General features: G+C 34.6%; 1 long non-coding RNA gene across 1 annotated transcript in view; it reads left to right on the forward strand.

Moving 5' to 3' along the window:
* The window catches only part of LOC143239459 (uncharacterized), a 58,783-nt gene that overhangs the window by 11,038 nt on the left and 34,810 nt on the right, over window positions 1-12,935 (forward strand). The window lies entirely within an intron of this gene.

Below are 12,935 nucleotides of genomic sequence, written 5' to 3' on the forward strand. Positions count from 1 at the left end.
TATCTAACACTTTTGAGGCATTATTACTGCTATCTAATAATATTTTGTTATTATAACAATTTTGTAACAAAGTTTATGTTATTATTACTATTATATAACACAGTTTTAACATTATTACTGCTATTTAATAGAGTTATGATATTATTATTATTATGATCTAATAGTTTTGATAATGTTACACCCAACATATTTGTTTTATGTTATCATTGCTGCAATCTAACAGGCCCAGCATGGCCAGGTGGTTAAGGCACTTAACTCGTAATCTGAGGGTCGCGATTTCGAATCCCCGTCACACCAAACATGCTCGCCCTTTCAGCCGTGGGGGTGTTATAATGTGACGGTCAATCCCACTATTCATTGGTAAAAAATAGCCGAAGAGTTGGCGGTGGGTGGTGATGACTAGCTGCCTTCCCTCTAGTCTGACATTGCTAAATTAGGGACGGTAAGGGCAGATAGCCCTCGTGTAGCTTTGCGAAAAATTCAAAAACAAACAAACCATCTAACAGTTTTAATATTATTTCACCTATCTAACAGTTACGTTATCACTACTACTAGCTTTACCATCAGTATTATTGCAGCCATCTTACAATTTTATTATTGCTACTTAACTGAATTGTGAGTTAAAAGTGTGCATTTAGCTAATTTTATTCAAGCAGTACGTGACGTTTTGTTTCGGGGCTCTAGATTAAAAGTTTTTGCATCTCCTGCTTTTCCCTGAGTGCAGTTTTCCAAACTTTGATGCATTTTTACTGGTACGGACTGAGAAGTGGGGATTCGTTCCTCGCTTCCAACACCGCTTTAGTGTGTAATAATGTGGATGGGGAAGCAGTTCTTTAGCTTAAATTTTATAATTTAACAACTTAAAAAGTATACATTGTAAAATAAACATCCAATCTTACTAGTTACTGCTTAGAATCTAGACATCCAACCTAACGAATCACGTGACTATTTCCGATCGTTATATTTATTACATTTTCAGTTACACACAAAGTCATGTGACCTTGATGCCAAGCGGTTCAGTTAAACGGTTAAGTCGTTGTTTTCTAATGTAACATAAGAAGAAAGTTTTGAAAACGGAGACATAGAAATAGTAATGTAAAGTTAGAAGAATGTTTTCAAAACAGAAATCGTCGAAATCATTACGTTGTAATATAAAGTCAAAAGGAAATTTTGGGAATAGAAAAATTAAAATGATCGAAATCGCTGTGAAACAAAAAATGGTCAACGTTTATATATTACAGCCTTCGTCAGTTGTTTTTCATTCGAGATAAAACTGGTCAACGTTTATATGTACGGCTTTCGTCAGTTGTTTGTCATTCGAAAAAAATGTTTGCACCACTTTAAACGAGTTAAGATATTGAAGAAATGTCCATCGCAATTATTGTTTGGAAAATTTGCGATTCCAGGAAATATTATAATGTTTAAAGCATGTGTGTATTAAGAGTTGCAGCTGTTAGTTGTACAGCCACACGTGTTTACTACACTTAACATTATTATTGATTAAATACCGAGAACAACTAGGATAATAGACTGGATTCTTGATGTAACCTTAGCTACGTAAAAACAGTTATATCCTCAGGTCGTGGGCTTGCTGTTGTTATCTTATTGGGTTCGAGACGACACATGACTGAACACTTCGGCTGCTGGTGCGTTATAAAAGGAACAATCAGTCCCATTATTTTATTGGAAGAGCTCAGGAAAGGCGTTATTGTGGCGGGTGTGTCTCTTTAGCTGATGATGACCGTTTTCATCGGGGTTGGTCCATCTTTTCTTCCCTCTCAGAAATTGTTATTTTTTATTACTGAATCCTAGGTAATAACCCTTCTTACTCACAGTATGTTACACTTTGTTCACTGTCCGCAGTTTTTATTAACATACTATTTATGCGTCATGTCCAGTCATGAGGCAATATTAACACGTATATTTTCATTAACTTCACTTATGTACGATTGCGTCATTAGTTCTGGTTCGTAATACAGTTCCGCTTAACAGCCATATACACATACACATAACACTATTTTTACAAACAGAACCCTTTTAAAACAGAGCTAGTTTGTGTCTAGGATTCAGTTAGTTTAGCACTGTTTGGCCTGTGAGGTTTTTATTTATAATGTTTAGAGGGGAGAAGTACTTAGGACTTCATTCATCCTGTATTACGTAACTCTCTAGTTTGCTTATCAGTTCAGTTTTATTAAAATCTTTCTTATAATATTGAAGCAAGTTATCTATGAGTTTCTGTGATACAGTTGGTATGTTTGAATAAGTTTGTAAAAAGGTGGTTGATCGTGGGACTCTATATGTTTTCGTTAAAATATAATTTTGTATTAGCTGTAGTTTATTAATGTGTGTTTTTGTTATATTCTACGACTAGTCTTATTTTTTTGTGCTGTTAATGTGTGGTATCCAGTTTAAATTTCAGTCAAATGTAATCAATACTAAATTTACTGATGTTGTTACCTGTAAGAAAATCCTGTCTAGATATAACTGTGATATTAACTTGCTTGTTTTGTACGATGCTTGTAAATAATGACTTTTGCTTTGTATGAATTAATTTCAACTCTCCGCTTGTTACAGTACACTTCTATTTCGTTTAGTAGTGGTTATATGTTGTTGTTGTTGAGTTTGGGGCACTCTTCCAGATTGCAACTTCAGCTGCGAACTGTGAGCAAAAAGTGTGTGTGGTTTTGGTCTTTGTGAGGCATGCCTCACAGTCGTACATGATATAGGGGCTAACTACTCCTTGAGGGACACCTATCTCCTGAGTGCTGTACTCGGAATCGGCGGCCCCAGTGTTCTTTCTCTCTGATGTTCCTCTCTTCCAGGAAGTTAGAGAGAGCCCCAGCAAATAATTTTTTATGGAGAGTTCCAGTTTGGATAGTTTGTATTTGAGTCCGTTGTGCCAAACTTTATCGAATGTTTTTTCAACATCTAGGAAGCATGCGACTGTAAACAGTTTTTTTTTTTTATATATTTGAAGCCGTGTATTATTTCTACCGTTAATCTTATGAGATGATCTGTTGTTTGTCTTGCTTTTCGGAAATGTTTGGCTGTCTCCTCTTGTAAGTAATTCAAATATAGGAACGGCTTTGTCTGACCTCTTCCTTCTGGGTCGCTGGTATAGCCTTTTAGGCTATGTGTCGCATAAAGTGCCATTCAAGTTGAAAACTCTGACTCCTGAAATCTTAATAACCTAGTTTACAATTTTAGTATAAAAACCCTAATATATCTAATTTCATGTTATATGCTTTAATTCGATACTTCAACATGAAGTATGAGTTCAGGATTAAACTCGTGGTAGAAAAAACAAACAAACATCAAATTACAAAACTTAACTCAATGTTCCAAATTACATTCGAAAATGTCTTGCGTTTGCCTTCTACGAGTTACAGTGTCTTGTTAGTTATTCAAAGTTGCACATACTGTGTGTGGTTTCAATATTCTTATCTAAAGTTACGCGGTCCTGTTTGTAATACTTAGTAATACCCGATTACTTCTATCCACGTGATTTGAATAACTTTTGTAACCTTGAGAGACTAGGAGATTCCCAGAATGGTGCTCTATTTTTTATGAAACTTACGTGATGAAATTACAAATTATAAAAACACTTTATTCTCTGTCAAACGTTTCTTTTACGATATAAGATTAAGTTATGGATATCTTCTCTCTCCACAATCGACCCTTCGTGGTCATTGTACACTCCTCATCACCATCTTGACAGATAGGTCAATAACTACATGATGCTTGTAAACAAACGTCGCCTGTCCAGCTGAAATTTCTACTTCTCTTTAAGGCTTGGTGAAAAAAAAAAAGAAGAAGACAAATAATCACTGCTGGTGGCAAAATGATAGGGGTTCCCAAATCTGAAAACAAAATTACTGCTTGTGGTAAAATATGACGATGCAACAGAAGCTTTACAAAGAAAACAGAGAAATAACCGCAGAAATGTAATTTCAATCAAGTACATTTTCCTCTTAATCAATTCAGTGAATGTCACAATCGTCAAGAACTACATTACGTTTATTGTGAGAAAAATTAATTAATCAGATCCCAATTCTGTTAAGGGGAGGATAATTTGGAGAATTTTTTTTCATGTTGTAAACATGATTCAGCACATCAGTGTTGAAGTGCAAATCAGAATAAATGCCATCATATTATTATTATTACATTATTTGTAAAATATAGGAATAGCGTAAATGAATCTTTCTAGTAAGACTAAATCAAAAGTCCAGTTGTACTAATGATGGCAATTTTGGATTATTTTGTGACTGTTCAGTTATTGTATGAATGAATAATATTGGATCATTGTATTTATTTGTGGAAAACGTACTGCTGTATCATTGAACAATAAATTATTTTAGAAAGACATACATTGATATTTCAAGGTATGTCTTCTAGTAAAGCAAGTCTTTCTAAAATAAGACATACATTGATATTTCAAGGTATGTTTCACTGCTACAAGAATGACTAATTTAGTTCATGTTGGAAAAGTTTAAATGCTGTACTGATGGATTTAGGAATGAAATCGATTGAAAGTGAAACACAAGCACTTCACAGACGGTGTTCATCCACTTATACTAAAGTTATCTGTAATAGGATAATTCTAAAGTTATATTTTTCTCCAATATCTCAGACGTTTAGGATTAAAAGTAACATTTAATACATATCTACTTGTTTCTAATTTAGCTGTTTAGATGTATTTTTAATCTAAAGCAAGGCTATTACAGCTATCTGCTGCAGTCCCTAACTTTGAACCAGATAAAAAAAAAAGCATTTAGTAACACCCTACCACCCAACATACGTATTAAAAGACTGACAGTCATTCTTAATAGAGCGGGAAATATTTTGTGGTGTAGCACTATTTCAAACCAATTCAACAGCCTCGAAATCTAGAGCTCCACCACAGGGCTAGTCCGCGCCCTCTCGTTTATGTTAGCCAACACATAGTTTATTACGACAAGTATACCTTTCTCACGACATTCAGGTCATGTAAACTTCGTGTTACAAAATGCCATTTTAGTTTACCATGTTTTGATTACTTGCTAGATAAGTTTTGGCATGTAAGATCCTTAAGGTGTGCAGTTCTTAACTGGTAAGAATGGTTAGCATGGGTTGGTTGTTCAACATGAAGGAAAAGAATGAAAAACAAAATTAGTCGTTAAACATACGTGATCCCGAAGAGTTGGTGCTCATTCACCATAACACACTCTACATTTTGAAATCGAAATTATTTTGACTAAAGCCGCTTATGTTAATGATCACGTAGGTTATAATTAGGCCTGATAAATTAGCTTCAGTGCAGCAATTTTTCAAAATATTATATTTTATAGTTAACGAATATTAACCGTTGTCATATACACAAAATTAAATAATCAAACCCATTAACCTGTTTTAAGGTTTATGTGACAATATAAAGAACAAAACATGCAAAGATACTGTGTGCCTGACAGTGTAAAGAAGGTAATATACAAAGATGCACTAAGTGTATGACAATGTAAAAACAAGATACAAAAAAATAAAGAACAAAAATGATCCATGAACGTAATAATGCAAAGTTTTGATTATTTGTACTAAAGGTTAATCGTACTTTGTAACAAAATAAAACAGTGTTCCAGGTAACATGCTTCACTGTGATGTAACTCTTTCACTGTTGTCCATACCTAATGTAATGGGTATCGTTACGAACTACTGTCCAACACCAATTTCTATTGCAGTCTCTAGGAAGGAAAGCGTGGTAGGTTTCAGACCACTCAAATTAATTGCAGGGCACCCCCAGTGGCACAGTGGTATGTCTGCAGACTTATACTGATAGAAACCAGGTTTCATGGTGTGATGAGCACAGATAGCCTTTTGTGTAGCTTTCTGAATAGTACCAAAAACAAACAAATAATTGTACGGTAGCTGTACAAATTGCATAGCCATCAAAGAAATGTCATTAAAGGGGATAACATTGACACAGGGTCTACTCTTCGTGGTTCCAAGAAACGCTGTTTTGCTTTATTCTGATGTAATCTCTTATACCTTCTTGGCATTATGGTCATATAATACAAGAATTTCATCTCGCATAATTATCATCAATAATTATGGTGGTAACGAGAGTTTATCTTTACTTCATTTAAACACATCTAACCTCGTTTAATATTGTATTAAATATTTTAATCTGTCATCTGTCTTTCATCAACGTATCTGGGGAGCAACTTGTGTGTATACTCGTGGTTTGTATTTTTGTTAACTAGTATAACAATATTTGTAATACGTGGTAACTGTTAATTAGTAAGACTGTATGCGCAATGTGTTATTTTATAAGCTAGTTATATATTGTGTTGGATGAATTAATTAAGGACTTCTCGTATTAGTTATTTATTGTGTTAAATCCAGTTATTAAGAAACTGGTGTATTTTTATGTATTGTGTAAGATATATTATTTAAGTATTATTTTCTTCATTTTCATGTAGTGTATCATACGTATTAGTTATAGAATTATTGTATTTTTCACGTACTGTATTAGATTATTAATGAAAGAACTCTTGCATTTTTGGTGTATTGTGTGTTTGGTTATTCCACAGATTACCCTCTACATGAGAAGAAACACCAGGTATGATAACAAATCATTTTCTATTTCTTTAATCAATACTTGTTCCCTGCTGGGACAGCGGTAAGTCTATGGATTTACAACGTTAAAATCAGCGGCTCGATTCCCCTCGGTGGACACAGCAGATAGCCCGATGTGACTTAGCTATACGAAAAACACACGCACGAACTAATACGTATTCGTGTTCAGATTACTCTTTGAGTATTTAAAAGAGAAATTTATCTTTAATTGTTTGCGATGCGTTAATTTTAATGGTTGGAGTGGTTGGAAACTAAAAAATGGTGATATGTTTCGAAGTTGAATATTGTAAATTAAACTGTGTGATATAAAAAAAAATCTGGGCTGTATTAGTCGACGCTACCGCAATTTTCTGCAGAAGTCTGAGTGTAATAACTGAACCACGACATTTTTCATCAGTAAGTTTCCAGCTTTGATAACTAGAGGGCAGTAAATGGTACGTTTTTTTCGGCGATCGCTCAAATAATAATATATATTATGTAATTTAAGATACAATTCTACGCCATAAAGCTCCAGCATTATCTAGGCCATTATGGTTTGTGTACTTAAGAAATTCTTCGCTTCGTATTATGAGCTATTTGGTGAATAACAACGCACTAATTGTGGTGAAACTTCAAACGAATATATTTTACAGAAAACGAGCAGAATTCGAACTCTTAATTCTGCTTAGCACGCATAAGATCTTAGCCAACTATGTTACCGAGTCTTGAATGGCGTAATTCTCGTATTTGATAATTGGTTACTAACTACAAACGTAGCAGGACTTTACGCAATGCAGCTCGTAAAAGACCTGCAAAATTTTGCCCCAACTTCAGAAAAGAGTAACGTAATGGGAAGTTTAAGTTTACACAGACTTAAATGCGTTGAAAGTTTTATATAACATTTTGTACTAGTACAGAACTACGACATTCCATATATTGATTAAGGATGTTCTTTATAAAAACAAAAATCCTGTTTATTAAAACAGTTAACATCTTCGCTCAAATGAGCTCGAAATTAAGCAGTAACACTGCAGGGACCACATCCAACGAAGGAACATTTTACTAAGAAAACAAAGACATCTAGCTGGATCTTAGTAATAAAATAAGAGTTTTATATAAGTCTACGATGATGTTTAGTGTTTAAAATTCTTCTTCATTAACAACGTAAACATAACATATATGTTTGTATGTGTTTGTTTTCTACATGAGGTTTCTGGTAAACATCACATGAACTAGGATTCTGGTCTGCTTTACACATGTTGGACAGAGCTAAACAGCTAGTAAACATCACATGAACTAGGATTCTGGTCTGCTTTACACATGTTGGACAGAGCTAAACAGCTAGTAAACATCACATGAACTAGGATTCTGGTCTGCTTTACACATGTTGGACAGAGCTAAACAGCTAGTAAACATCACATGAACTAGGATTCTGGTCTGCTTTACACATGTTGGACAGAGCTAAACAGCTAGTAAACATCACATGAACTAGGATTCTGGTCTGCTTTACACATGTTGGACAGAGCTAAACAGCTAGTAAACATCACATGAACTAGGATTCTGGTCTGCTTTACACATGTTGGACAGAGCTAAACAGCTAGTAAACATCACATGAACTAGGATTCTGGTCTGCTTTACACATGTTGGACAGAGCTAAACAGCTAGTAAACATCACATGAACTAGGATTCTGGTCTGCTTTACACATGTTGGACAGAGCTAAACAGCTAGTAAACATCACATGAACTAGGATTCTGGTCTGCTTTACACATGTTGGACAGAGCTAAACAGCTAGTAAACATCACATGAACTAGGATTCTGGTCTGCTTTACACATGTTGGACAGAGCTAAACAGCTAGTAAACATCACATGAACTAGGATTCTGGTCTGCTTTACACATGTTGGACAGAGCTAAACAGCTAGTAAACATCACATGAACTAGGATTCTGGTCTGCTTTACACATGTTGGACAGAGCTAAACAGCTAGTAAACATCACATGAACTAGGATTCTGGTCTGCTTTACACATGTTGGACAGAGCTAAACAGCTAGTAAACATCACATGAACTAGGATTCTGGTCTGCTTTACACATGTTGGACAGAGCTAAACAGCTAGTAAACATCACATGAACTAGGATTCTGGTCTGCTTTACACATGTTGGACAGAGCTAAACAGCTAGTAAACATCACATGAACTAGGATTCTGGTCTGCTTTACACATGTTGGACAGAGCTAAACAGCTAGTAAACATCACATGAACTAGGATTCTGGTCTGCTTTACACATGTTGGACAGAGCTAAACAGCTAGTAAACATCACATGAACTAGGATTCTGGTCTGCTTTACACATGTTGGACAGAGCTAAACAGCTAGTAAACATCACATGAACTAGGATTCTGGTCTGCTTTACACATGTTGGACAGAGCTAAACAGCTAGAAACTTCAGTTTGTAGTGAGAAAGAATCTTAAAGTTTATAAAAGAGGCTTTCAGAACAAACGCTCGTTGTATTCAAGTATCTGAATTATTGTTAACTTATAACTGGACTAGTAAGGGTCAAACTGTGATAAATTCCCAAATAATTAATGGGGTCACATAATATCCATCCAGACTGTAAACACTTTGTAATACTATTGTACTCTAACTTTTTTGTATCATAGTTCAATTCGAGGATGTTAAGTTTCTAAAAACGACTTAAAGTAGTTTAGGTATTTCAAAAAAACTGATATCAAGAAAACAAAACGTTAATGGAATAAGAGTAAAGTCAATAAACCAAAACGTTGATGATAAAGGATTGAAGTCAAAAAATCAAAACGAGGATGGTGGGAAAGTAACGACAATTTTTTTTTTCCAAAATGAAGATCACAACGGTTGATAATTTCGGAAGAGATGATCTGTATAACATGACAAAAACATTGTTTGCAAGATACCAAAAATGACAGATAATAAAACGTTCCATCAAAATATCCGACACTGGTCCAACATCACCATTCAAGCACCTGGAACTAGTCCATCATCATAATCAAAATATCAGCCACTGGTCCATCATCATCATCAAAACACTTGACACTGATCTATCATAATCATTGAAACACCTGACACTGGTCTATCAATATCATTAAAGCACCTGCCACTGATCCATCATCAACATCAAAATACTTGACACTGATCTATCATAATCATTGAAACACCTGACATTGGTCTATCAATATCATTAAAGCACCTGCCACTGATCCATCATCAACATCAAAATACTTGACACTGGTCCATCATCACTATCAAAACATTTGACATTGGTCTATAATCATCATCAAAACACCTGACACTGGTCTAGCATCATCATTGAAACACCTAACAGTTTTCTATCATCACCATCAAAATACTTGAGACTGGTTCATCATCAGCATGAAAATATGTGACAGTGACATTACAATACAAAAACCAGACGCTGACCTATAACCACCTTATAATGGATATCACCATAATTAAAACACCGGTTAAGATATGCCATTTATAGCAGTTTGTTTATTTGTTTAAAGTTAAGCACAAAGCTACACAATGGGTTATCTGTGGTCTGCCCACCACTGGTATCGAAACCTGGTTTTTAGCGTTGTAAGTCTGCAGACATACCGCTGTTCCACTGGGGGTATTTAGAGCAATACAAAAAAAAACAACTTCGATAATACAATACCAGAACTGTTCATTTGTTTCAATAGACCAGGGAGAAAAGAACCTCTCAAGAGTGCTCGTCATTAGCTTCTCTTATCTGACCGGTTCACTTCCACACTACGAAAGTGCATTTTCTTTTCTTTTTTAAGATAAAAGAAATACCTAACTTTATTATCCACTTCAACAGACACAGTATAACAATATACGACATTGTTATACTGTGTCGTATAACACACGTATAACACTGTTATACAGTGTACGTGTGAAGAATATTTGTTCTTCATCATGGTTTTTAGAAAGCTACACTAGTATGCTTACAAATGTAAAACAAACGTGGTTCTACATCCACAGCATTACTTTATCATGCGGAGAAATTAAAACAAGCATGGTTCTGCATCCATAACATTACATTATCATGTTCAGAAATTAAAACAAACATAGTTCCACATCTATAGCATTACATTATCATATGGAGAAATTAAAACAAACATGGTTCTACATCTATAGCATTACATTACCATGTGGAGAAATTAAAACAAATATGGTTTTACATCTATAGCATTACATTATCATATGGAGAAATTAAAACAAACATGGTTCTGCATCTATGGCATTACATTATCATATGGAGAAATTAAAACAAACATGGTTCTACATCTATAGGATTACATTATCATGTGGAGAAATGAAAACCAAATATGGTTTTACAGTTCTTGTATTTACATTTGCATATATAGAAATGTAAAAGAATCGTGGTTTTACATCTATAGTATTATTTTATCATGTGGAAAAAAATAAACATGGCTTTACAGTTGTTGAATTTACATTCTCGTGTGTGTATATATGTAAAAGAAACAAGGTTTTACAGTTATAGTATTTACAATATCATGTGTGTATGTACATGTAAAACAAACATGGTTCTACAGTTATAGTATTTACAGTATCATATGTATATATGTAAAAGAAACAATGTTCTACAGTAATATAATTTACAATATCATGTGAAGGAAGTGTCAACGTTACTGAAAGCTTTATATAAAATAGTGTCTTGTGAAACTTGCTTTGTCTTACTTAGGTGATATATCATGTTGAATCTCCTAGAAGTGGTTTAGGTCATAATCATGTCATGTGGAAAATTTGGTCGTGTCTTGTGACAAATTCTTGGTAGTGGTTTGGGTCATGAAACGTGGAACCTCCTAGAAGTGGTTTAGGTAATTGATCGCGTCATGTGGAAAAACTCACGATGGTGGTCTAAGTCATGTCACGTCGAAAACTCATGATGGTGGTCTAAGTCATGTCACGTGAAAAACTAATGGTGGTTATGGTATCTCATCTTGAAACTCTTATTAGTGGTTTAAATTTTCATACAGGACAATTTGTGTGTTACTACTCGTTGAAAGAAGTTCAAAACGCTAGCACAGTGGACTGGTAAAGTAATCGACTAAACATGTTAGGTTCTCAAACACCACCGTACGTGGTTATCTAATCACGTGACGACGTACAATTACGATGACTAACCTTACATCACAGATCCATATCTGGTGTGTCACCCAGTCAAAATAATTTCAAACATTATTTTTTATGCCCCTGACCTACTTCTTAATATGGCGGAATGATACTGTACCACTCCATACACAGGAATTTGTGGGGGAAATATATTTTAATTATTTTTTAAAGTGTTCCTTTACGTACCCAAAGCGGCTGTAGGAAAGTATTTACATTAATATTATTACTTTAACAATATAATAAATACAACAATACATGATGAAATGTTTACTATTGTCACTCTAACGACAAAAATAAAAGAATGAAATGTAACCATGAGGCACAAATTATTATTCGACTTATCATTTGCCACTGAGTTATACCAGTTGCTTGTAATTCTTAATGACAAGAAACCCACTTGAAATAAAAATGCATCTCAGAACGGCAGGTATGGGTATTAACACTTTTATTGATAATCAGAGAACAACGTTTCGACTTTTCTAGGCCATCCTCAAGTTAACAAAGAGAATTTGCAACAAAGAGAGTCGGCAACGATCAGTTGCAAACTCTTTTTCTTAACCTGAAGATGACCTAGGAAGTTCGAAATGTTGTTCTGTGCTTATCAATAAAAGTGTTAATACCCATACCTGCCGTTCTGAGATACAGTTTTGTGTAATTCCACCTTTCATAATCGAAAGAAACATTAAAAGACTTCATATAGCAGTGGGGTAAATATTTCACACGGATAAATTAACATTGTCAGTATTGCATAAGTTTTCTATAGTGAGTATGGACATCTCAAAAACACTTATGTAATTTTTTTGTTTGTTTATTTGTTTGTTTAGAATTAAGCACAAAGCTACTCAATGGGCTATCTGTGCTCTGCCCACCACGGGTATCGAAACCCGGTTTTTAGTGTGTAAATCCGCAGACATACCACTGTGCCACTGGGGGGCACTTATGTAATAGAAGACACTGTTCTGTATGTATGTGTAATTTTTTGAGATTATTTATAACAATTTAAGTGAACTGACTTCACCTTTAATGAAGATTTGCTGTCTGGTTTTCAGAACAGTTTACCTTAATCAGTTAAGTCCCCCCCCCCATCTTTCTTGTGCCGAAACATGTAGTGTAAACATGTCGTTCACTATCTTTCTGGGTTTAAGAAGAGATGCTGTGAACGAGGTTTTCCTCACATC

This window comes from Tachypleus tridentatus, chromosome 13, assembly GCF_004210375.1.
Source record: "Tachypleus tridentatus isolate NWPU-2018 chromosome 13, ASM421037v1, whole genome shotgun sequence".
Taxonomy (NCBI): domain Eukaryota; kingdom Metazoa; phylum Arthropoda; class Merostomata; order Xiphosura; family Limulidae; genus Tachypleus; species Tachypleus tridentatus.